At 37.9% G+C, this 27,648-nt stretch overlaps 1 protein-coding gene across 3 annotated transcripts in view; it reads left to right on the forward strand.

The window, feature by feature from the left end:
• Positions 1-1,349: 1,349 nt before the first annotated feature.
• GPBP1 (GC-rich promoter binding protein 1) overlaps positions 1,350-27,648 on the forward strand; it is a 122,744-nt gene continuing 96,445 nt past the window's right edge. Inside the window, exons 1-2 of one of the 3 annotated variants that reach the window (XM_037798765.1) lie at positions 1,350-1,423; positions 2,980-3,937. The gene's annotated coding sequence lies outside the window, so the exon portion shown is untranslated. Of the gene's footprint in view, positions 1,424-1,474; positions 1,748-2,979; positions 3,938-27,648 lie in introns of those variants that run through there. The other 2 variants (XM_037798763.1, XM_037798766.1) reach the window with 2 other exon arrangements.

Raw genomic sequence — 27,648 nt, forward strand, 5'->3', positions numbered from 1 at the left:
ACTGCCAAGATGTAGCGCCCAACTTCCATGTTGCATAACCTCAGGCAGACTCTTAACCAGAATCAATTTCCTCATCTGTAAAATGAAAATAACACCCATCTCAGAGGTTGATACAAAAATTAAAGTGCCTAGTGCAGACAAGGCATCTAGCAACTGTTAATTCTCTTTCCTTTGCACCCAGCGGGGCATTAATTGCCAAACGTGTCCGTCTTCCTGATAAAGACTAAAACAAAAGGTTGGGAAGTGTAATTTTGGTGAGTTTATATTTTAACATTCTAACGGGCAGTTTTTAGAAGCAGTCCATTGAACTACAAACCCGATAACACATATAAAAAGGACCATAAAGTTTGTGTATCAAGTCTTTATGGCATGGGGGAAGGTGAAGAGCCAAATAAGTTTTACTCTTTGGATTTTCCATCGTTAAGAAACCCTCCCCTCCACCTTGCCTCTAAGCACATGTGGTTATTTTCTTTCTTTCTGGAATGTTACCTTGACAAGTTTCAAATTGAGTTTCAGTTGTAAGGCGAAAAGTCTTCGTAATTAGCGAAACAATCGTGAGTACCATAAAATTCATTAAAAAATATCCTATGGGCTATGTGGGGCCCTGATAGCTCCGCTGAAATCATTCACCTGCTGTAGCCGAGGTAGAAAGAAAAACGCTAATTAGCATGATTATATTTCGAACTATTTTAATCCTTTCAGAACATGGGCTTAGTTCCCAGCGAATCTCCTTTCATCTGTCACCGGCCTCCCATAAATGCTATTTTTGTCCGACACAATGTCGTATCTGTATATGATGGTATATCTACTGCTTCAAGGCGCTCAATTTCGTCCTGCGCCAGCACTGCCGGCACGCCGACCACACAGCGGCGCCGGGTTGTGTATAAGCGAGTTTGCGAGCTCCGATTTCACCCAGGCCTCAGAGCGGTACCTGGCGAGTAGCGCGCGCCTCAGCGTTTTCCTTGGCTCGAAGCTCGAAGGAGCTGCGGCGCGCGCCTCTCACTCGAGCCTGCGCGTCCGCTTCCCAGCGCAGGCAGCCCCAACTCGTCCTCCACACAGCCCCACCATCCAGGCTCCTGGGCGGCCCCGGGCATGTGGGGAGTGGGGGGAGGGGCTCCTCAGGGAGCGGCGGGGAATTCCCCCTTCCACAGAACGTTCCCGATTGTTCACCGTGTGCACGTCAGCAGCAGGGGGTAATTCCCGTCTCCAGCTGCTCCTGACGTCACCTCGCGAAGCCACCGCCCCCCAAGCGCCCTTGCCTATGGGACCGCCTGGAAGCCTCGCCCCCAAGTAAGCACGCCCTCTTCCCCTCCCCCTAGCCGCCCGACGTAGAGGGCGGAGCTTCTTTGGCCGGGGCGTGAGCGGTTGCTTGGGCCAGAAGGTTCTCTTGCGAAGGCGCTCCTCCTGCTGCCCCGCCCAGTAGGTTCGTTCGCACCGCTTCTTCCACACCCTTTCTCCCTCCTCCACCTCCTCCTCCTCCTCCTCCTCCACCACCACCACCTTCTCGTCCCGCCTTTCTCCCCTCCTCCTCAACCCCTCTAGTTCCTTCTCCGCCTCGCCACCTTCTACGATCTCGCGAGGCTTGGCCCAGAACATTGCGGATCGGGTCGGCGCCATTTTGGGACTGAGGCTGGTTGTGGGGGAGGGAAAAGCGGCAAAAGGGGATTATTCAAAGTACCGAAAACCTCCTCCCGGGATCGAGCGCAGCGGCAACCCCAAGCCCGGGGCACCTCTGGTGGGGCAGAAGGTAACACCGTCTTCAAGGTTCCGTGCTGGAGTCCGGGGGAGGAAGGGGATGCCCGTGTCTGCGTTGGGGTGTGTGGGGTCGGGAGCGGCGTTGGCGCCGCGAGGTGTTAGTCTACCCGTGTACCCAGGGGGTGGGGGAGGAGCGGGCAGCAAGAGAGAAGGGGGGGAGGCGCGGGGAGCTCCCCCTCCTAAGGTATTGATTCGGCTCTGGTGGGGCGGAGGTGGCGGTTGTGGAGAGGGGGTGGGTGGCTTAGCCTTTGTGGCCGGGGGCGGGGGGTGTTTGGCGGAGACAAGGAAACGGGTCGGACACCCTCCGTCCTCGGTCTTCCTTCCGCCGGCGTCTCGCACACGCCCGCCTCCTTTGGCAGCACTACTCTTCTGCGAGGGCTGAGAGAGCCGAGGCCGAGTTGTGGCCTTCGGTTTCCTCAGCAGCTCGTCTCCTCGCCCAGCCTCTCCCAGGTCCGTGGCATTTCCCCTGGACTGGGGCGAGTGTTACCTCGTAAGTCCTGTGGGGAGAGGACCTTTTTTTTTTTTTTGAAGAAAAGAACCACCACTCTTTCCGAGGTTTTCGAGAAGGACTCGAAATCTTCCACCCCCTCAGTGTTGGGAGAAACCTATTTTCATAATTCAAGGGTATGAGAACCTACACGTTTATCCCATTGCTGCCCTCAGAGGCGGGGAAGTCTCACCCTCAGGCGAAATTTAAAAAATGTTTTTGCCCCAGTTCTCATGTAGCTTTCTACCTTCCGTGGGGAAAACGTGCCTCTTTCAGACATTGCAATTTGGAGGGAGTGTCTTTCTCTTTATAACTCTTATTCCGTAAATTTACATTTACTAATGGTCGGTGGCAGCACACCTGTCTATCCGTTTATCTTTGGTACAATGAATAAGACACTAGAGATCTTTTTAAATATGGTGTGCTAATTTCGTAGTTTTAGTATTTACTTACAAGAAGGTTTGCTTATATAATCCCCAAATATTATATCCGCACTCCCTTCCCAGTTCAAATCACCACTTGTCCTCCGTAACACCGTCACCCAACTTCTTTCCCTGTACTCTGAAAGTAGACTTTTATTGGTACTAGTTAGGGCAAAACTCTTTTCCAGGCCTCAACAGGAATAGACAGCAGTGAATTTCTCTCCAGAGATTGACTCTTCAGGGTGGGGATTGATTTTTTAACGCGAAATCAAAATCTGTATGTAATTAAAAAAATTTTTTTTGTAACTTTTACAGGTGATCGAATTACTCAGATATGAAGATCATCATCTAGATTTTGTTAAAGGCCCTGGATGGTTGAAGTGGCCATTTTGGAATTACAATGGTTTTGGATAATTTTGCCCCAGAAGTTTATTAAAATTGGCAAGGATCGTCTCTGAAGTGAATCAATAATAGTAAACAATTCGACAAGCTACTTAAAGAGAGACTCAGGCATTTCTTCAGTATTTTGGTTCAAAACGGATTATATAACTGGTTAAAGTATTTCAGCTGGTTGAATCCCCCCCCCACCCCTGTTGTTCTTCACCCAAAACTGTGAGATATGTTTGATCTGTGTATTGAGTAGTTTCTGCAGTTTCATATCACTGCTTAAATATTCCCAAAGGTTCATGCAGTTTTTTTTTACATTTACTACAAGTTTTAGGAATTTTTGATCTCAACCCCTTTCGTATCACAATGGGACAGCTTTTCTAAATGAAGACCTTGAAAGAGTACAGAGTTTTTTTCCTTTTATCTTTTATTTACGTGTAAATTTAAAATGTTGCAGTTTCCCAGCAGCGTGGTAGTCTTGAGATAGCTGTGTGTTTTCCTGTATATGCTGATGTTTAGGGATGCTTTTCAGATGTGAAATTTTCTTTTTGTTTTTGCTTTTTGGCTCATAAATTGGATATTTCATCTGGAGTGGATAAGTACAACAGTGACAAGTACATGGAATAGTAAAGAAGACAGGCTTCAGAAGACTTATAAATCTTAAATTCAAGGAACTTGGCTAATTCTGGAGATAGCCATATGAAAACTTTAAAACAGAAGTATGGGTAGCTGACTTGAAGTAACTCTATGTCAAATAGTCTTAGCTTAAGCATCTTCAAAGAACTTGGATATTATTTCAAAGGATACAAAATAAAAAAACAAACTGGAAAACATAAAGATTACAGGAAAAGAGCTAACACCTCCCTGTGCAGTCCTGTTGGAATTTGTAAGTACTATTTGGTGAGCAAATCAAATGTTCATCCATAAACTGTGGTGAGGGTCAAGTTTTATCCTGTTATCCTTGGAAGCCTTTCAGTTTCCTGGATTGTCTGAAAAAAACTATTAACAACTGTTGAGTAAATTAAAATGGAGGCAAAAGGTTTAAGAATATTTTAGATTCAAACAGTCCTAAATTATAAATTTTTCTGCTCAGTATAGTAAAAACTAAATTCGTAAGATAAGTGATTTTAACCTTTATGGGCTAATGGATCAGTAGAAAGGTGTTAAAAGTCAGACAGATGTTACGTGTCTTGATAGCCAGGTTTACATTTTAAATGTGTGAGCTTGACACACTTTAGCTTTCCAGTTTAGAGTTACATAGTTTAAGACAATTTACAGTATAGATCTTGATGTTTTACTCTGCTGGAGTAGCTGTTTTAAGGCATAACCTTTCCTAAAATTTTAGTTCATTGTAGAAATTAAGTTTTGGCAACAATTGGTTGAAGTGGTTTTGTATTTCAAATTATTCCTTAAGGTTTTAGTTCCAAAAGGAAAAAAAAAATTACCAGCGACAGAAAGAAGAGAAACTAAACAAGTTTCCCTAACAACCTTTAAAATAACCTAAGAAAAAAAATTAGTATAAATTTTTATTTCTAGAAAGCTTATGTTGGTTTGAATTTTCGTAGTACAACTTAAAAAAAGTGGTGGGTATTAATTGTTCTAATAGAAATCCTTCTGAGAAATGGGAGAATTTTTATCATTTTTCAAATTGTAGAATCTGACATATATACATAAAAGTGATAATTTTCCAATTGCAGTTTGACAAGTAAAGAGCAAATTTTAAAGACTATTATAGGTTACAGTTCCACAGTTTCAGTTATTTCCTTATTGTGAAATACAGCACATATGCAAAAAAGTATCTTTCAGAGTATTAATTGTGTTTTTCAGGATTGGTATTTTTAGTTAACATTTGTTAACAGTTATATCAGTGAATCATAGGCATTTGGTGTGTTTTTGTGTTTTAAACTCATTACAGTTTATTTTGTAAGCGAATTAATATTTGTGAACACGTTAATGTTGCTAAAATGAATTTGAGTTTAGTTCCTTTAATTACCTGTCTGAGATAAAAGAATGCAGTTTTTGAATACATGATTGCCTAATAACTTGCCAGTTGCTCTCTTATTTCGACACAACTTTTTTTGCTAAACTGTTCAATCCTGTTGGCTCACTCAGATGAAAACAGGTAGTTAGGAGTCCAAAAGAATGTAGGTATTCAGGTGTTTATATATAGAAGTTATTTCCTGATCAAAATTGAGGTTAGAGAGTAAGAGTAAGTTATGAGTTTTCCAGTGAGAACTGTGTGTAGTACTTCTGAGTTTCCACTTTGATTTAGGTAAAAATATGACAAGAACTTTTTCCCCCCTTACTTGGGAGAGCCTGTATTTTTTGCATTCCTCAGTTGAATGGCTTTTCAAGTTATTTGTTTAAGAATATGCATCTTGAATGTGACTAAGAGATTGAACTGGAAATGGATGTTTTTTATTCATAGAAAATAACTATGTAACATTTATTGTTTGTGACTGGTTTTCTTTAAATTGCTCCTATTGATATTATCACAGGCAATAGTATCAGGATAAAGATTATTTCAGAGACCAGGGTACTTAACAATTAATTTATCCCTTGAATTACAGTACAATTCAATTATAATACAGCAATTGTAAGGATAGACTTATTTGAATGTTTTGATAAATACTTTCCATGTTTTTATTTTATGGGGATTGAAATATATAGTACTGCTAGTCAGTCATTGGGGGCATTGCTGAACTGCTTTTTTTCCCTTAAATACCCCTTTTTCCTCCTAACTTCCTTACTGTCATTCTTTTCTTTTTCTTTTAATCTCCTGTACCCAAACTATAGGTCTGAAAAGAATAATGGCTAACATTTATAGATGATGATTGTGTCATGTGTTTTGTTGTGTGCTTTACATGGTATATCTTAATAATTGCAATAACCCTATGAAGAAAGTACTATTATGGTTACACTGGTATAGGTAAGAAAATGAAGACTAAAAGAGGCTGAGCCTGGAGAAGGTTACTTAGGTTGTATTGGAGTCTTGACCAACTCACTAAGCATCCTGACTCCAAGGCCCAAACTCTTAACCACTATGCCATACTTGCACTGCCTTCTTGTGGATTTTGCTTTACTAAACTCATACGATTTGAGCATTAACTCTGATATTTTTGTTTTTCTTTTCATATACTGCTTCTCTTTGGTTAATGTCAATTACTAACTTAGTGGCGCTTGGAGACAAGCTAAAAGAAAAAAGAGAAACAACTGTTTTGCTGTTTGTAACTATTAAGGTGATAACTTCTGTTAACTAAAAACTGAATGTGGTTTTAGATTATATTCGGATCTTATTCACCCATTGCCTCTTTGCACAGTTTTGAAGATAAATGCGTATTAGTTTTGTTTTGCGTTTTCTCTGTGTTTGAAGTGAGTGTACTGTGTTGTGAGTTTTTATGTTTAAAGCTGCTGACACTTTAAAATTGTGGAAAGGAGGAATAATAGAGACACAACAGGCATGAGCAGAAAAATAAAATTTGTGAGAGTTACAGGAAAAGGAATAAGGCTGGGAACCTGTAGTCTGAAAGTAAAATGAGTATGTGACGCTAGAACCTAAACCCTGACTGGATTATCTGATTGCTTTGATTCACTAACTTTCTCTTTCGTTTTTGATTAAAATGTTTAGGTAACTACTTAGAACTGGGTAAGCTAATGATGTAGAAAAAGGGTAATGCCCGGGAGTTGGAAAGCAAAGTTTTGATTTAGAATATCTAGAAAAGGACCTGTGTGACCTTGTATATTCACATAAGCTCTTTTGGTCTTAGTTTCTTCATTAACTGATTGTGAAATAATGTATATGAAGGCTCTTTGTTAATTGTGAGATGTAAGATATAAAGCAAACTGTTTCTTCCATCTCTAGTTTCTGTTGACATTACTTGCTTCCCATTCACGTTAACCTAAAATTGTAGCTTTGACTTCTCTCTTATGTTTATGATATACAGCTCTTGACTCCGTATTTTCAGTTTCATTTACTATCCTAGCTTGGTCCTCTTCTAAGGCAGTAACCTAAAGCACCTCTCTGCCTACAGTTTAATTCTCTGCTCTGCGTAGTCTCACCTGTGGCTAGAGAAATCTACCTAAGATGTAGCCTTTGATTTTGTTACGTTGACAGCCATTAGAGTAGTGCATTTGACTTATTTAGGGGAGAGCAGATTGGGAAGAGGCATATTCTTCTCTCCCTTTTAAAAAATATTTTATATGATATTCTTAACATGAGGTCTTTCGGGGGTACCAGGATGGGTGTGGGAGACTGTGGTTTCTGCAAATTCTTTGGAGTGGGTGGTTATGTATTTTTCTAGGGAATAGATTCATTACTTTGAACAGGACCCTCATTAGAAACAAAATATTAAGAATTATTGCTAAACGTTTTGTGGTTGGGTCTCTTCTCTTTTTTCAATTTTACCTGTTTTCTTTTCCTACTATTGTCAGCTGCCACACCTTCAGACTAGCTACAAGCTTTTGCCCTAGATCCCTAATTGCTGGGTTCTGCTTATTATACAAGATATCCCATTCAGTTTCTTGGTCTTGAATCATCTTTTTGTTCATAGCTTGGTGTACTATTTCTGGGCTTTCATATTCAGGTTATATAATTTTAAACCGTATTTTAAACATTATTTTCCATACACTTTGTTTTTTCAAGCAAGAGTTTTTTTTTTTTTTAATTTTTTTTTATTTTTTAATATTCATTTTATTGAGATATATTCACATACCACACAGTCATATAAAACAAATCATACATTCGATTGTTCACAGTACTGTTACATAGTTGTACATTCATCACCAAAATCAATCCCCAACACCCTCATTACCACATGCACAAAAATAACCAGAATAATAATTAAAGTGAAAAAGTGTGCTTCAGGTTTTAAAGCAGGGAAGGATAGTGAGGCATTTACCTTGGGCCCCAAATTTAAGGGGCACCAAAAAACTCAGGAAATAGTATTTGAATGCAAGGTTTTAAAAAATCAAAAGTAATGCAAAAAGTCCATGGTGAACAAAATATCAAAATTTCAAATACAGATAACATTGGTAATGGTGCCATCAAGCAAGAGTTTTAAAACCTTAAATATGTTGTATTTCCTTTGACACTCAGAACTTGAAAATACTTTTAAAAAAATTCTTAAACTGAAAAATTGTCAGAAATAATGGTCTTTATTTACTGCATATGTATACTATTTACAAGATAAATTAGTTTGCTTTAGTTTTCACTGCACATACTATATATCCTTTTATTGAGTTAATTTTTTTAAAACAACAGTAAATATTTATTATGCGCAGTTTCTGTGGGTCAGGAATTGTGGAAGAGGCATAGCTGAGTGGTTCTGGCTTCCTTGGGGGAGTGTCCTACATAAAGTTTCAGTCAAGATCTTGGCCAGAACTGCAGTTATCTGAATGCTTGACTGGGATTGGAGGATCTGCTTCCAAGATGGCATACTCTTAGGGCTGGTAAGTTAATGCTGACTAGTGAGGACCCAGTTCCTCACTACCTGGACCTTTCCATAATGCTGTTTGGAGTATGTTTATGACATAGAGGCTGCATTTTCCCAGAGCAAATTATCTGAGAGAGAGCAAGGTGGAAGTGTAGTGCCTTTTATGACTTAGTCTCAGAAGTCACTTCTGCCGCATTCTATTCATTAGAAGTAAATCACTAAGTGTAGCCCACAATTGGGAGTGGAAAGTGGGGGTAGGAGATTAGGCTTTGCCTATTATCATTTGTGGACCACAATAGAAGATGGTCCTTCACAGTCAGTAATTGTCCACATAATTAGCCAGATTCTTCACACCACAGATATGAGTTTGGGCTATTACTAGTATAGGAAGGAAAGTATAGTCTAAAGTTTTAAAGACCTAGGAGCTTTAAACCTTTCTATTTCTGGCCCACTTTATGAGATGTGGATGTTAAGATTTTTTTTTCTAATTTTCTCCCAACTGGTTTAATGGGTGAATTTTAATAATGTATACTTACCGTGTTTATCATGTACCAGGCAGTGTTTTAAATCTTTTAAGTATATTAACTAATTTAATCTACATAGACACTCTATGGGAAGAGTCATCTCATTTTGCAGATGAGAAAATGAAGGTATAGAATTTTAAGCAGCTTGCCAAAGTCACATAACCAGTAACTGGTATTTCTGAACCCATATATTTGTATACAGAGCCTGTACTCCTGACCATTATGGCACTTAGTTGCAGTTTTCAAGGTGATAAATTTGAGTGTCTTAGTGTCCTGGCTGTTAAAACAAATAACCTGATATGGGTTGGCCTAACAGGAATTTACTGGCTCATGATTTCAGAGGCTAGAAGGCTGGCTTCTTCCTGGGGTCAGTATCTTCTGGCTGGCCATTATCTTTGGGGTTCCTTGGCTTCTGTCATGCGGCAGTGTACTTGGCGGCATCTTTTCCGTTCTCTTCCAGGTTCTGTTGAATTCTTACTTCTGCCTGCTCCCTGTGGCTTCTCCTTGTTTATTTTCCTTTGCTTATAAAGGACATCAGCCATATTGGATTAAGGCCTACTTGTATTCAGTTTGGGCATACCTTAACTAATAACATCTTCAGAGATCTTATTTACAAATGGGACAGATCATACCCATGGGACCAGGGGTTTTGACCTGAACATGTTCCAGTCCTCGACAGGAAGAAGAGTAAAATAATATTTTGCTTCGGAAATTTAGAGGGTATTTATTTTCTCCTTAACCAGCATAAATTTTAATTTGGTTAACATATGTGACTTGATTATAGTATACTCTTTACATGATTTGTTCTCATTCAGGAATATTTTCCTTTTGTATCTCTTCATAACTAATATTTGTGTTTTATTTTAGTTTACAAAGTGTTTTCCGCAATTGCCTTGTGAAGTAAGTGCTATTTTCACTTAATGGTTTAAGAAACTTAGTCTGAAATAAGTAATTTACCCAAGGTCTTTAATAAGTCGCAGAGCCAGAAGTTGAATTCAGTTAATTTTTATTCTTCTGTTACAGGGCAACTTCCTTAGTGTTCTGTGCAGTAGCTTTTATTCTAGAGCAATGCCGTCCAGTAGAACTTCTGAAATGGTGGAAATGTTCTATGTCTTTGTTGTACAATATGGTAGTCATTAACCATGTATTATTAGTGAGCATTTTAAATGTCGTTACTGCAAACGAGAAACTGAAGTTTAAATTTTATTTAATTTTAGCTACTTTAAATTTGAATAAATAACAGCATGTGGCTACTGGCTGCCATATTTGACAGCATAGCTCTAGAACAATGGTATAGAATCATGTCAGATCCTTATACCTTTTATGGCAAGTATTTTTTTTTAATTCCCTTTTACTATTCTGAAATAAAATGTCTTCTAAGCACACATTAAGAGCAGTGTAATGCACAGCTGTAATAAAAAAAAAAAGGAAAGACATTGAAGATAAACTAATAATAAACTAACGTAGTGTAATATATAGTGCCACAGCTGTGACCACTCTAGAAGACAAAGACACTCCCCATAAATTTCCAAAACACCGTCATTGGCTCTTCTTAAAGGCACAAAAAAGCAAAGTTAATGCTCTTGAATATTTTTTCTTTTAAGGAAGAAAAGTAGTACAAGACTGAGTAATAATACATTAGAGTGTTCTTTTTTGTTTTTCTAAAATTTGTTGGTAGCTAATTGAATGGGCAGTTAGCTAACAAAATTAAAGCTATCCTGTGGTGTAGTGCCATGGTATCTCTAAAAATGAGTGAAAGAAAAGAAATGATTATCAGTTTCCCCCTACCGTAAATTGAAAATAAAAATGAACAGGCAACATGGATTAGTCAAATTAATCTTGAGGAAAAATTGTAAATTTAATATGTAAATCCTCAGGCTACAAAATGTGAGTGTAGGGTCAAAGTAATATAGGGTAACCAGTATCAATCTGGTATTTTTACATTAAAAATTAACATTTTAAAAATTGACCTTTTTAAACAAATAACTGCCTGTCAATTTTTTAATATCAAATATGAATCCATTTTTCTTAGGTTTATTGAAGTATAATTTACATGCAATACATTTCATTGTAAGTGCACAGAAAGAAGATTTTTGACAAATACATAGTTATGTAAACCCATCACAGTCAAAACAGAACATTTTCATCATCTCAGAATGTTTCTTTCTTCACTGCTTTTCTTCCCTCACCCCCAACCCCTGGTAACCACTAATCTATTTCTTGTCTTTTAGTATTGTGCTTTCCAGAATGTCATGTAAATGGAATCATACAGCATGTAGCCTTTTGTTTCTGGTTTCTTTCATGCATATTTTTGCATGTATTGTTGTTCATCCTTTTTAATTACTAAGTGGTATTCTGTTGTGTGATGATACAACAATTTGATTATCCATTCTCTGGTTGGTAGACATTTGTATTGTTTCCAGTTTTTGCCTATTTTAAAGAAAACCATGAATGTTTGCATACAGGACTTGATATTGACACATTTTCATTTTTCTTGGGTAAATACCTAGGAGTGGGATTGCTGGGTCATATGACTTGTATGTATTTAGCTCTGTTAAAAAGCTGCCAAACTGTTTTCCAAACTGTCTGTGCCATTTAGCCTACCCATCAGCAATGTGATTTCCAGTTGTTCTGCATTCTTGGTAGCACTTGGTGTTGTCAGTCTTATATTGTAACCATTCTAATGGGTGTATAGTTTGAATGTTAATTGTAGGTTTAGTTTGCATTTCTCTCATAATGATGCTGAGTGTCTTTCCATGTGCTTAATTAATTATCCATCAGTGTATCATGTTTGATGTGTCTTTTCACATCTTTTGCCCTTTTAAAAAATGGCTTATCTTATTGAGTTATTATTTGTTATGTATTTTGGGTACAAGTGTATAAGATACACACTTTGTGAACAATTTCTCCCAGTCTTTGATTTGTCTTCATTTACTAAACTGTCATTTGAAGAGTGGACGTTTTTAGTTTTGAAGTAAAATTTATGAATTTGTTTCCTACCTAGGAATCCTTGCCTAACTCAGGGTAACAGGATTTTCTCCTCTTCTGGAAGTCTTGTAGTTTCAATTAGTATATTTTAGGTCTGTGATTCATGGTTTTTTTTTTTTTTTTTTTTGGCGGGGGGGCACATGTGAGGAAAGTGTTGAGGTTCAGATTGTTTTTCTGTATATGAATGTCCAGTTGTCCAAGGATACCATTTGTTCAAAAAGCTTTGTTTTCCATTGAATCATCTTGATACCTCTTTTGAAAATCAATTGACCATATATGTGTGGAATGATTTCTGGGCTCAGTTTCATTGTTTAAATATATATATATATTTTCTTACGCTAACTCCATGCCAATTCTGTGTCCTTAAATACAAATAACTTTTGACTTTCTTTCTGCTTTAAATTAAAATTTGGTTGACTGTGTTTTCTGAAATCTTTTATGGAAAATTCGGAGTAAAAGGGGAGATTGTTTCTATAGGCATGTAAAATAAGACCTGTTAGAAAATAATGCAACTTGAATTCATGGGGTAATCTTTTAAATGGCTTGAGATGTTAGGTATTATCTAATTTACAATTGAGTGAACTTGGAAAATAAATCACAACATTTTTATATTGGAAAAGGAAAGTAGGATATAAAAGTGTCAGTTTATTGTAATACATTATCACTGGGTCTGGGATTCTTATCTCTTGAGTGCTTACTTGTTCTACACTATCATGGGTGTTGAGCATTAAGGCAGGAATTGAAGATTCATGCGCTCATGTAGCTTTTCTGTTCTGAAATGGTATGGATACAGAATAAAAAGAGACTTTGAATTTGAATCCTGGTTTCATCCCATCTCATAAGTAAAAGTTACTTGATGTTGGCAAGCCTTTATAAAACTTTTATTTTCTGCTCTATCAAACAGTGGTTCTTTTCCTGCCTCACGAGTTATCTTTAGAATGTAAAATACTATGCAATTATTGTATAATTTAAATAATGAATTCTAAGTGCTTTGAAATTGTTAAATGACATTATTATTAGTATTATTACGGCTGGGTCACATGGATGGTAGTGGTTGAGAATCATGATTAACTAGGAGGAGAGAGAGTGGTTTAGGGAATATAGGTAAATGTAAAATGAAGGGACAGACTGACCAGAAACCAGCTTTATTTAGATTGGAGTTTATGACACATTTATAATTGTTGAAGCATGTTCATTAGACATTTTTGAGATAATGTGCAGTAATCTGTTAAGGTAACATGGCTTTAAATGTTATTCTGTATGCAAATGATCTCAAACTTAATTTTCAGTTCAGATCTTGTACCAAATCCTAGGCTTTTAATATAGCTGCAGTCTCCTCCACCCAGTCTCAAATTTAACATGTCTAAAACTGAACTCTTGATTATTTCCTAGCCCATTTTCTTCATTCTCATCTCAGTAAATGGCTCCAGTCTCCCCTACTAGTTCAAAATCTGGATGTTATCTTGGATTGCTCCTTTTCTCTCAGGTAATCCGTTAGCAAATGTCTACCTCCCAAATCTCCCAAATAAGCCAATTTCTATCCCACTGTCAGTAGACTTGTCCAAGGGAAACATCTTTTCTCACCTGAACTACTGCGTAGACCTCTTAACTTTCTCTGTGTCCATTCTTGTACCACTGTAGTTCATTACCCACAGAGCAGCCAAAGTGATCCTTTAAAAATAGTAATAAGATAATGTCATTTTTCTGCTTAAGACTTTACTGGCTTCCGACTGGCCTTGAAAATAACATAGATTTTATGGAGTACAATGGTCAGAATTGTTTGCCACTTTACTTCTCTCCAACCTTGCTTACTGCATTCCTGATTCATTGGTCTTTGGCATTTATCTTCCTTGAACACACCAGGTATTTTCCTTCCTATCTAATGGCCTTTAGGTTTGTTGTGTCTTCCTGGAATACATTTCTTCTGTTCTTCCCTTGTTCAGTTACAGCTTAAATGTTAACTTCTTTGATAGACTTTGCCTAACCATTCTCTGTAAGGTGTGAACAGCCCCGTTCATATACCCTTTGATTTCCCTCATTACTCTATAATTTACTAATTATTTCATTCAGAGCATAGTTTATAACTATCTTGTTTACTCTCACCCATCTTTATCATATAAACTTTCTGAGACAGGGACTATGTCTTTCTTATTTACTATTGCATACTCATTGCAGTTACTTGTAGAGCAAAAGTAATTTAAATAATTTAGTTTAACACTTCCCCTCTCAACTGGTTATGTCCAGTTGATATTTTTATTGTAGAGCTGCTATTTAACTGTTGGGAGTAAAATTTGTTGTTATGGGCTTATTTAAAGCCTTGTTGATTTATCATCAGACAATTTTTAAGCTGTTTTATCTATTGAGACATAAATGATTTTGTTAACGTGAGTTTCTAGTTGGTTTCCTAGATTCAAGACTAGCTTTGGATTTGCTATTTTCTTTCTGAAGGGACTGATAAGACTTATTTTGCTATGGCCCTTAACCTTTAAAAATTTCCCCCAGTTTTCAACTGTTGAATCAGAGGCATGGAAATCTAGTTAAATTATCCTTTCAGAGTAATTAGTAAAATAAAACACATTTGTCTTAAGGTCTTAAGGAGTATTTTTGAAGTATATGGATGAACAGAATTTTAAGGCTCCTTATTTTCAAAAATGCAGAAGACCATAATAATTCATTAATACCAAGTATTGCCTTTATTTGAGGAGAAAACTGATGCAGATTATATACACAGAGAGCTTTAATTATTTTTAGTATTACAAGATTTGTCATTGTGATATTGCTTTTGTGCTGTGTAAGGATAGCCTGTTAGGATCCCTTGCAATGGGGCTTACTTAACTAAAGCTTTGGAAGGATGTTAAAGTTGAGGCTTTTACAGTGAGGATCATCAGGTGAGTGGTAAAGTTGTGTGTCGAATACCAGCTGGGTTGAAAACTATTTGAGAAATGGATTCAACATGATAATCAGTATGTCTTGATTGACTTTTCCAGTGCAAGCTAACTGCCTTAGTTTTGTCCTTTAATGCAGCTGGTGGTGCCAGAGTTTTCACATTAATTACTCTCTGGTCTTGCTTCCATTAAAATCAGTTCCTTTAACATGGACAGTGTAGAAATGACAAAAAATTAAGTGAAAACATTTTCACCTCAGTCCTAGTAAATTAGGACCTTCCAAGGACTTAATTTGCTGAGAGGGCCAGTTGTTTGTTTGGGGAAGGAACTATAGCAGTTCATACTATTCTCTTTAACTGTCTAGGAGGTTGAGCCTGTATTTTGTGTGGTTTGTTATGTTCACAGTTAAAGACATTGCCTGACAGGTAAGACTAAAACTTAAACTTCGAATTTAGGGAATTACTCATATACCTATTACTAAGGCTGATGTTTTCTTTTAGGTAAGATCTCTACCTCATGTATCTAGGGTTATTTGTAGTTTGTGCATGTATGTGTAGCAGTTAATAGTTCGAGCTACTACTGACCAGGTAACTTTAAATGTACTTCACATCTATATAAAAGTATTTTCTTGTTTTAAAATAAAGATAAATAATATCCCCCCCCCCGGAGGGGTTAATGAGAACTAAATGAGATAAATGCTTGTAAAGCTCTTAGGAAATTATTTAACAATTATAAACATATTCTGTATATATTTTAGCTATTGCTATCTTTATAGTCATTTATATTCTTGAATTTCCAAATCTTTCACTTCATATCAAGGATGCTGTCTCTGTTCGGGATCCTTGTTCAGGATCCCTGTTTCTGGATTGATTTGTTCAGAGGGTTAGACTCCTCTTAAAATTCTTTGTTGAAATTTATTTGCTGCAGTTGCTATTTTTGGTCTTCAGCCTAACTTGGTTTCAGAAAAGATGGGTTATGTCAAGAGTTTGAGGATTTAGGAAATGGTAAAATTGAGTCAGACTAAAGAGGATTAAAAATTTTTTTCCTGGATCCAACAATGCAGTGCAAATTTTAAAAAGGGTTTTTAGAGAAGAGTCACTCTCTCCTGTTGTCCAGCTACTCAGTTCCTATCTGAAGCAACCACTATTAGTTTTGTATGTATTTTTCCAGAGACAATTATATACACACGCATATACACACATACATTATATTCTTATTTTATACAAGTGGTAACATGATACCCACCACCCTTCTCTACCACCTTTTTTACTTAATGAAATATCTTGAAGATTATTCCATATTTAGTACATCTAAAGTTACCTCATTCCTTTGGCTGCACAATAGATTTATTTAACTGGAGCTCTGTTGATGTACATTAACTTTAATTTTTTTTCTTTTTTTTTTTGCTATTATGAACAACGCTAGTGAATATCCTTGTAAATGTATTAATTCCTGTAAGTAGAATATGAACAATGCTAGTGAATATCCTTGTAAATGTGGTATAAATTCCTGTAAGTAGAATTTCTGAGTGTGATTTTAGATATGCCAAATTACGAGTATACAATTTACATTTGCTGCACTAATGGGATATCAGACTTTTTTCCTTTAGCATTTTGCCTTTCTCTTTGAATGAAAATGAAGAATTTCCAATAAGATTCTTTCCTGTGAACTGTTTATATCCATTGCCAATTTTTTGGGGGGTTTTTTTTTTTTTCCCCCTACTGATGGTTAGGAACATTTTATGTATGAAGGACAGTCAGCCCTTTATCTGTGCTATAATAATGAGTATTTTTTCCCCAGTTTGTTTCTTTCGATGTTTGTTGTTTTTATGCATAAACTTGAAAAAATGTATTTGTTTCACGACTGGGTTTTGTGTCATACTTAGGCCTTCTTTCTCTGAGATCATAAAATTCTCACTTTTTCCCTTGTCACTTTGCTTTTAGCTTTCCTCCTTTAAATCGTTATCCGTTTGATGATTATTCTGAGTGAGCCTTAGGGTAAGAAAGTTTTCCCAACTTTTCTCACATGGTACATTTTAGTATGTGTTTGGGTGTATGAACGTGTGCTTTCTGTTCTCTTCCACTGGTGTTTTTTCTACTCATGTACTAATACTGTGGTGCTTTAATCACTGTAGCTTTTAAAGTTAAGTCATATTAACTAAAAGGGTGTTAAAAAGCCTTTAGTCTGTGGAATTCAGGAAATTTTTTTTTATTCATATCTGTTGAGATATATTCACATACCAGGCAGTCACACAAAACAAAGCGTACATTCATTTGTCCACAGTACCACCACACAGCTGTGCATTGATCACCAAAATAAATTTTTGACATTTTCATTACCACACATGCACAAAAATAATAAGAATAAAAATCAAAGTGAAAAAGAACAATTAAAGCAAAAAAGAACACTGAGTGCCTTTTTCCTCCTCTTTTTTTTTTTTCTTCCCCCATTTTTCTGTTCATCCATCCATAAACGAGACAAAGGGAAGTGTGGTCCATATGGCTTTCCCAATCACAGTCACCCCTTATAAACTACATTTTTATGCAGTCATCTTCAAGATTCATGGGTTCTGGGTTGTAGTTTGATAGTTTCAGGTATTTACTGCTAGCTATTCCAATTCATTAGAACCTAAAAAGGGTTGTCTGTATTGTGCATAACAGTGCCCACCAGAGTGACCTCTCAGCTCCTTTTGGAATCTCTCTGCCAGTGAAGCTTATTTCATTGCTTTCACATCCCCCTTTTGGTCAAGAAGATGTTCTCCATCCCATGATGCCGGGTCTAGATTCCTCCCCAGGAGTCATATTCCACATTGCCAGGGGGATTCACTCCCCTGGGTGTCAGATCCCACGTAGCGGGCGGGCAGTGACTTCACCTTTCAAGTTGGCTTAGCGAGAGAGAGAGGGCCACATCTGAGCAACAAAGAGGCATTCAGGAGGAGGCTCTTAGGCACAATTATATGGAGGCCTAGCCTCTCCTCTGCAGCAACAGTCTTCCCAAGGGCGGGTCCCATGGCAGAGGGTTCAGCCCGTGAAACCACAGTCCCCTATGTATGTGAGCACATCAGCAACCATTGAGGTGGGGAAGCCCAACACCCCTGCATTCTCCACCAGCTCCTCAAGGGGGCTGTGCATATTTTTTTCATTTTTTTTTAAATTAACTCTTTTTTAAAAAAATCAACTGTATCAAAAAAAAAATAAAAAAAAAAAAAACATTTCAAACCAACCATAACAAGGGAGTCCAACATGTTCCTGCTCTACGCCAAGAAAATAATCTAATGTAGCAACATTTCTGTGAACTTGTTCCTACCATACCCATCAGAAATTAACAAAGCACAAGTCATTCCTGGGCATTCCCAAACTTCAAATTTACCCACGATAGCTTATCTGTTTTTATTGGGTTATAATTCCTCCTTCATTTATTGCTCTCTATCGCTAGTTCCCCTACATTCTACATTATAAACCTTTTATTTTAGGAGTATGTTTAACCTTCAGGTGTTTGTGAATTTTCTAAGTCTCTGATGGTTATTGACTTCTAACTGTATTCCCTTGTGGTCAGAGAATGTGCTTTGAATAATTTCAATCTTTTTAAATTTTTTGAGGCTTGTTTTATGTCCCAGCATATGATCTATTCTGGAGAAAGTTCTGTGAGCACTAGAAAAGTATGTGTATCCTGGTGATTTGGGATGTAATGTTCAGTATATGTCTGTTAAATCTTAATTCATTTATCAGATTGTTTAGGTTTTCAGTTTCCTTATTGGTCCTCTGTCTGGTTGATCTATCTATAGGAGAGAGTGATGTGTTGAAGTCTCCCACAATTATTGTGGAAACATCAATTGCTTCCTTTAGTTTTGCCAGTGTTTCTCTCATGTATTTTGTGGCACCTTGGTTGGGTGCATAGACGTTTACGATTGTTATTTCTTCTTGTTGAATTGCCCCTTTTATTAGTATGTAGTGGCCGCCTTTGTCTCTCAAAACATCACTGCATTTAAAGTCTATTTTATCTGAGATTAGTATTGCTACACCTGCTTTCTTTTGGCTGTAGCTTGCATGAAATATTTTTTTCCATCCTTTCACTTTCAATTTCTTTGTGTCCCTGTGTCTAAGATTAGTCTCTTGTATGCAACATATTGATGGTTCATTTTTTTTGATCCATTCTGTGAATCTATATCTTTTAATTGGGGAGTTTAATCCATTTACATTCAACGTTATAACCGTGAAGGCATTTCTTGAATCAGCCATCTTATCCTTTGGTTTATGTTTGTCATATATATTTTTCCCCTCTCTCTATTGATATCCTTTATTGTACCCATACCGAATCTCTTTAGTACTGAACCTTTCTCCAGGTCTCTCTGTCCTTTCTTTGTTTCTCTGTCTGTAGGGCTCCCTTTAGTATCTCCAGTAGGGCAGGTCTCTTGTTATCAAATTCTCTCAGCATTTGTTTGTGAAAAATTTAAGCTCTCCCTCAAATTTGAAGGAGAGCTTTGCTGGATAAAGTATTCTTGGTTGGAAATTTTTCTCACTCGGAATTTTAAATATATCGTGCCACTGCCTTCTCGCCTCCATGGTGGCTGCTGAGTAGTCACTACTTAGTCTTATGCTGTTTCCTTTGTATGTGGTGAATTGCTTTTCTCTTGCTGCTTTCAGAACTTGCTCCTTCTCTTCCGTGTTTGACAGTGTGATCAGAATATGTCTCGGAGTGGGTTTATTTGGATTTATTCTATTTGGAGTTCGCTGAGCATTTATGATTTGTGTATTTATGTTGTTTAGAAGATTTGGGAAGTTTTCCCCAACAATTTTTTTGAATACTCTTCCTAGACCTTTACGCTTTTCTTCCCCTTCTGGGACACCAATGAGTCTTATATTAGGATGTTTTGTATTATCTATCATATCCCTGAGGTCCATTTCGATTTTTTCAATTTTTTTCCCCATTCTTTCTTTTATGCTTTCATTTTCCATTCTGTCATCTTCCAGGTCACTGATTTCGTTGTTCTACTTCCTCTAGTCTTGTACTATGAGTGTCCAGAATCTTTTTAATTTGGTCAACAGTTTCTTTAATTTCCATAAGATCATCTTATTTTTTTATTTAGTCTTGCAATGTCTTTTTTATGCTCTTCTAGGGTCTTCTTGATATCCTTTGTATTCTGTATTATGGTCTCATTGTTCATCTTTAGTTCTTTGAGTAGCTGCTCTAGGTGCTGTGTCTCTTCTGATGTTCTGATTTGGGTGCTTGGGCTTGGGTTATCCATATCGTCTGGTTTGTTCATATGCTTTATAATTTTCTGTTGTTTTTGTCCTCTTGGCATTTGCTGAGCTTGATAGGGTTCTTTTAGGATGTGTAGACCAATTGAAGTCCTTATCTCTAATTTATCAGATCTGCAGCTTCGTGGAGTACACTTTCTCTAACTAACCAGCAGGTGGCGTCCACGAGCCACCTGTTCTCCACAAGCCAGTTCTCCCCTGCTGTGCCTTTGTGGTGAGTGGGGGAGTGAGTCTTGTGGGGTCCAATTGGTGTACCAAGCTTGCGTGTGTAGTTGGTGTTGCCCGCCCTGTATATGGGGCGTGTTTCTGGGCAGTCAGGGAGGGGGGGTGGCCCTAACAATCAAATCTCCCTGGTGATCCTGGAGTTTTAAAGCTGCTGCAATAGTCTAATCCTTCAGTTCAGTTCTGCCACAGTTTGTCTCTGCCACTGACCCACAAGTCCTTGGTATTGGTGTATGGCTCCTGAGACTTGCAAGTGGGTCCCTCTTCCAGGCCGTGCACCCCCTGGTCCTCTGTTGAGGGATGACTGTGCTATGTCACAGGTGAGTGCCGTCCCCCCAGGGCGGTTCTGGGCTGCTGGGCTGTGTAGGGAGGCTCCCAGTCTGCTGAAATGATGGCTGAATGGGGCTTTGTTAATTCACACTGCTCCACCTTCCCAGGTCTGGGACGATCAGCTGAGGTTGCAGGGAAGGCTAATGTCCACGCCCAGTTTTGTGGAGTGTGCCTGTTATTTGAAGCACTTCCATCACACTGGGTTGTGTGGGGCAGCTCTGGGCTATGGGGCTGGCGATGGGCAGGAGTGTTTCCTGTCCACCAGGATGATGGCTGTGAGCAGACACCCCCCTTTTCTTGGGAAGTTGTGGTGTTTAGTGAATTTTCTCAGCCACTGGATTATTGCCTTTTGTCTCAGAGTTCTCTTAGTTCTGCTCTTGTCTTGACCTGCCCAAATTGTAAGTCTTTGAAGCTTTCTGTGTTGGGCTTCTTAGAGTAATTGTTTTAGAAAAAGAAAAAAGGGATTAAAAAAAAAAAAAAGGGCCCTCCTCAGAGATCTAATGGGTTATTGAAATGCTAAGAGACAAAGCAATTAGGGCCATTAAGGAAAGGTCCACAGGGCAGAGAGATCAGCTTTTCTTCGTGATTTGCATATGAGCCTGAGGGCCTGAGCTCTGCCCTTCCCGTTTCTATGTTCACCAGAACTCCAAAAATCCTCTGCTTTTATTTTGGAGTTTTTCATGTTGTTTTTTTCTGTGCCTGTCTCCTCTCTGCTGGGCTGGCTGCTCTCAGATTCTCTGGTGTCTGGTCTCAGTCTATCTATGGTTGGAGTTTGGATCAGTAGAATGAGTTTCCGATAAGAGCGGCCACTGCAGTTCTCCCTTCTCCTTCCCGGAGCTGACAGCCCCTCCTCCCACGGGACTGAGCCTGGCAGAGAGGGGCGCGGGTCCCCTGGCCGCAAAAACTTACAGATTTCGCTGATCTCAGCAGTTCCACATTTTCATGAGTGTTGTATGAAGTATGCCCAAAGTCAGATTGCTCTGTGGTGTCCAGTCCATGCAGTTCCTGGCTTTCTACCTACTTTCCTGGAGGAGTAACTAAAACATACCAATGGTATTCTCTTATAATCTTTTTTATTTCTGTAAGATTACTAGTTAATGTCCCCACTTTCTGATTTTTGGTAATTTGAGATTTCTCTCTTAGTCTAGCTAAAGGTTTGTGATTTTTGTTGATGTTTTCAAAGAGCCAACTTTTTTTTTTTTTTAATAGCCTGAATTAGAATCCTGAATTTATGTTAAGTCTTTTGCATTGACCATGAAAACTGTCAAAAAGATTAAATTCTGAACACAGTTGTTAGGAGGCCCTACACTTGAATTTGATATCTGTATGAGGAAAAATAAACTTACAAGGTGGAGCCCTCCAAAAGATGGTTTGGAACAAGTATGGAAGATGTGGAGAGACTGTTTAAAGGAGCCCTGTGGAAAATCAAGACGCATAAAATGGACTATTGAAATTACGCATTTGGTAGTGAGGACAACTTTTAGATTAGAATATCAAGCATTCTTATGTCTGCTTTATGTTTTTCTTTTTGTTCAGTAAATGTTTAGTGCATGTTATTTTTTTTTTTTAATTTTAAATTCAGTTTTATTCAGATATATTCACATACCATACAGTCATCCATGGTGTACAATCAACTGTTCACAGTATCATGATATAGTTGTGCATTCATCACCCCAATCTGTTTTTGAACATTTTCCTTATATGAGAAAGAATCAGAATAAGAATAGAAAATAAAAATACAAAAGAACACCCAAATCATCCCCCCCATCCCACCCTATTTTTCATTTAGTTTTTGTCCCCATTTATCTACTCATCCATCCATACAATGGATAAAGTGAGTGTAATCCACAAGGTTTTCACAATCACACTGTCACCCCTTGTAATCTACATTGTTACGCAGTCATCTTCAAAAGTCAAGGGTATTGGGTTTGAGTTTGGTAGAGATATTTACTTCTAGCTATTCCAATACAATAAAACCTAAAGAGTTATCTGTATAGTAATTAAGAATGTCCGCTGGAGTGACCTCTTGACTCCATTTGAAATTTCTTAGCCACTGAAGCTTTATTTTATTTCGTTTTGCATCCGCCTTTTGGTCAAGAGAATGTTCTCAATTCCGTGATGCTGGGTCCATGTTCATCCCCCGGAGTCATATCCTTCTTTGCCAGGGAGATTTACACCCCTGGACATCAGGTCCCATGTAGGGGGGAGGCCAGTGAGATCACCTGCCAAGGTGGCTTAGCTAGAGAGGGCCACATCTGAGCAACAAAGAGGCATTCAAGGTGACACTCCTAGGCACAATTATAAGCAGGTTTAGCCTCTCCTTTGCAATAACAAGCTTCATAGGGGCAAGCCCCAAGACAGAGTGCTCAAAGAGCCAACTTTCGATTTCACTGATTGTTTTTCTATTCTCTGATTTATCTCTGCTTAATCTATTATTTCCTTCTTTCTGCTGCTTTTGTTTTAAACAGCTTTATTGAAATATAATTTATAGACTATAGCTTTCACCTGTACAATTGACTGATAAATATATTTATAAAGTTGTGCAGTCATCGCTGTAATCTAATTTTAGAATATTTTCTTTACCCTAAAAAAGAAATCTCTTGCCCCTTAGCAGGCATTCCCCCTTCCCCTGCCATAGGCAACCATTAATCTACTTTCTGTCTCCATAAATTTGCTTATTTTGTACATTTCATGTAAGTGAAATTATACATTTGGTCCTTTGTGACTGACTGCTTTGACTTGAACATAATGATTTTGAGATTTTCCAAGTTGGAGCATCTTTCAGTACCTCATTCCTTTTTATTCCTGAATAGTTTTATGTTGTATAGATATACTAGATTTTGTTTATCCATTTTCGGTTGATGGATATTTCGGTTGTTTCTACTCTTGGACTATTTTGAATAATATTATTGTGAACATTCATGTACAAATTTTTGTGTGGACCCCTGTGTAATTTCTCTTGAGTATATAGCTAAGACTGAAAATTCTATGTTTAACATTTTGAGGAACTATCACACTGTTTACCACAGCGGCTGTACAATTCTACATTCCTACCAACAGTGTATGAGGGTTCTACTTTCTCCACATCCTCACCAACATGTAGTAAAGGTCCCATCAAGTTTTTTTTTTTTTTTTCAGCAATTGGATTTTTTTTATTGAATTCAGTTTTATTGAGCTATATTCACATATCATACAGTCGTCCGTTGTGTACAATGAACTGTTAACAGTACCGTCATATAGTTGTTCACTCATCACCCCAGTCTATTTTTTGAACATTTTCCTTATACCAGAAAAAGTAAACAAAAGAATAAAATTAAAAGTAAAAAAGAATACCCAAATCATCCCTCCCATGCCACCCTATTTTTTGTTTAGTTTTTGTCCCCATTTTTCTACATACAGTCGTCCGTTGTGTACAATGAACTGTTAACAGTACTGTCATATAGTTGTTCACTCATCACCCCAATCTATTTTTTGAACATTTTCCTTATACCAGAAAAAGTAAACAAAAGAATAAAATTAAAAGTAAAAAAGAATACCCAAGTCATCCCTCCCATGCCACCCTATTTTTTGTTTAGTTTTTGTCCCCATTTTTCTACTCATCCATCCATACACTGAATAAAGAGAGTGTGATCCAGAAGGTCTTCACAATCACACAGTCACCCCCTGTAAGCTGCATTGTTACACAGTTGTCCTTAAGAGTCAAGGCTACTGGGTTGCAGTTTGATAGTTTCAGGTATTTACTTCTAGCTATTCCAATACATTAAAACCTAAAAAGGTTCTTTATATAGTGTGTAGGAGTGCCCACCAGAGTGACCGCTGGAGTCCATTTGAAATCTCTCAACCACTGAAACTTTGTTTCATTTCGCATCCCCCTTTTGGTCAAGAAGTGTTTCCATTCCCAGGATGTTGAGTCCAGATTCATCCTCAGGAGTCATATCCTGCGTTGCCAGGGAGATTTACACCCCTGGGAGTCATGTCCCACATAGGGGGAGGGCATTGAGTTCACCTGCCAAGTTGGCTTAGCTAGAGAGGGGGCCACATCTGAGCAACAAAGAGGTACTCAGGGGGAGACTCTTGGGCACAACTAGAAGCAGGTTTAGCCTGTCTGCAGTAATGAGCTTCATAAGGGTAAGCGCCAAGATAAAGGGTTTGGTGTACCAAACTGCCAGTCCTCAATGTTTGTGAGAACATCAGGAACAATCCAGGTGAGGAAGTCCAATACTTCTGCATTTTCTCCAGCTCCTCATGGTGGCCCTGCATATATAATTTTATTCCCTACCTAAATTACTTTGGAATGTGTCGCTATTTCACACTAACCTATACAAACCCTACCAGGTCTCACTTCCTATTCAAACTTCCATGTAATTATGATATTTGAACAAACTGTATGAGTTAAATTGTTTAGGAGATACAGATCCTGCACCAAATAAACATTCTTCCCTTGGTCTCACATGGAAGTTGAAGTTTTCAAACAGTTGGTATCACACTTTACCCTTTGACCCTGTTTGCCCTAGTTCTAACCAGATCTGCTTCATTCATTTCTCTGATCGAAGTTTGGACTCTTTTTCAGGTTTTTTTTTTTTTCCTGACAGTTTCTGTATGCGTTAATACTGACATTCCTATCTGCCAAGCTCTAGCTCTGAGTTTCAGGTGTCATGCATATACCCAAAGTTCCAGAGACCGACCAGGTTATACACAAAGGGATCAGCAGCTCAGAATTTGGAGACAGCCATTACAACCCAGGAATAGATGTGACTGCTGTAAGAGCTTACAGTCTAGGGACCATTACAATAAGTGTTCCCCTGATAAGCTGTACTCTGAGATTCCATTCTGAGTTTACACATTGTAGTTAGTCAGTATTGGTGAGGCATTATAATGTTTATCTTTTCATTTCTGGCATACTTCACTCAAATGCTGTCTACATGTTGTTGCAAAGGAGAGGCTATGCCTGCCTATAATTGTGCCTAAGGGTCTCCTCTTGAATGTCTCTTTGTTGCCAGCCCTCTCTCTAGCTAAGCCAACTTGACAGGTGAAATCACTGCCCTCCTGCCTATGTGGATCTGATACCCATGGGATTTAAGTCTCCCTGGCAACGTGGAATATGACTCCTGGGGAGCAATCTAGACCCAGCATCGTGGGATGGAGAACATCTTGACCAAAAGGGGGATGCGAAAGGAAATGAAATAAGCTGTTGCAGAGAGATTCCAAAAGGAGCCAAGAGGTCATTCTGGTGGGCATTCTTATGCACAATTTAGACAACGCTTTTCAGGTTCTAATGAATTGGAATAGTTAGCAGTAAATACCAGAAACTGTCAAACTACAACCCAGAACCCTTGGATCTTGATGACGATTGTATAAAAATGTAGCTTATGAGGGGTGACAATGTGATTGGGAAAGCCATAACCGCACTCCCCTTTGTCCAGTGTATGGACGGATGAGTAGAAAAATGGGGGCAAAAAAAAAAAAAAAGGCATCCATTGTTCTCTTTTACTTTAACTGTTCTTTTTCACTTTAATTTTTATTCTTACTATTTTTGTGTGTGTCAATGAAAATGTTCAAAAATTAATTTTGGTGATGAATGCACAACTGTATAATGGTGCTGTGAACAATTGAATGTACACTTTGTATGACTGCATCATATGTGAATATATTTCAATAAAATTGAATTAAAAAATGCTGTCTGCAGGATTCATTCATGTTGTGTGTCTCACAGCTTCACTCCTCACAGGTTGCTCAGTATTCTATTGTATGCATACACCACAGTTCACCATTCTGTTCATCAGTTGATGTACCCTTAGGCAGCCTTCACCTGTTGCAAATCATGAATACTGCTTCCATAAACACCAGTGTGCAAATGTCCATTCATGTCCCTGCTCTCAGATCTTCCAAGTATATATGCCATAATGGGGTTGCAGGACCTTATGGCACCCACATAGTTTCTTGTGGAACCACCACACTCTTCTCCAGATAGGCTATGCCTTCTACCTTCCTGCCAACAGTAAATAGGTACATCCCTGTCTCCATGTTTTCTCCAGTACTTTGTAGGAAAAAAGTATAAATAGGGATAAAAGTGCTGTACAAATTACATGTTTATACATTATGACCATTAATAAAGATTATAGTTATTTTATGCATTTGTTTTTAAATTGTATAGGAAAAATAAGAGACACAAACCAAAAATACTGGCTTTTATACCTGCATACAAACCTGGCGTATAGCCAGCGTTCTTTATTTTTTCAAATGCCTTTGACTTACTGCCTTCATATGGCTTCAAGTTACCATGTAATAATGTAACTTCATTTGAGGTTTAAGGAGTTTAGGACAGGTCTATTAGCCACAAATTCTCAGTTTTATTTATTTATTTATTTTTTTATTTTCCTGTGATAAGTTTTCCTTCATTTTTTTAAAAATGCAATTTTATTGAGAGATGTTCACACACCATATAGTAGTTCATCTGGGGTATACAATCAGTGGCTCCCAGCATCATCACATAATTGTGCCTTCAACACCACAATCAAATTTAGAGCATTTTTCATTATTCCAGAAAAAGAAATAAAGAAGAAAACCCAAACATCCCATAACCCTTATCTCCCTCTGTTATTGACCCCTAGTAATGGTGTGGTACATTTGTTACTATTGATGAAAGAATATTGAGGTATTACTGTTAACTGTTGTCCATAGTTTTTGATAGGTACATTTTTTCCATATTTGCCTCTATTATTAAATCCTTGTAATAGTGTTGTACAAATTTGTGCTAGTTCATGAAAGAACTTTTAAATATTTGCACAGTTAATCACAGTCATCATCTACCTCAAGACTCCCTGTTATACATTCCCATATTTTAACCTCCAGCTTTCCTTCTGGTGACATACATGACTCTAAACTTCCCCTTCCCACCACATTCACCCACAGTTAAGCACTGTTAATTATACTCAGAATAACCTGCTGCCATGACCTC

This window comes from Choloepus didactylus, chromosome 11, assembly GCF_015220235.1.
Source record: "Choloepus didactylus isolate mChoDid1 chromosome 11, mChoDid1.pri, whole genome shotgun sequence".
NCBI lineage: Eukaryota > Metazoa > Chordata > Mammalia > Pilosa > Megalonychidae > Choloepus > Choloepus didactylus.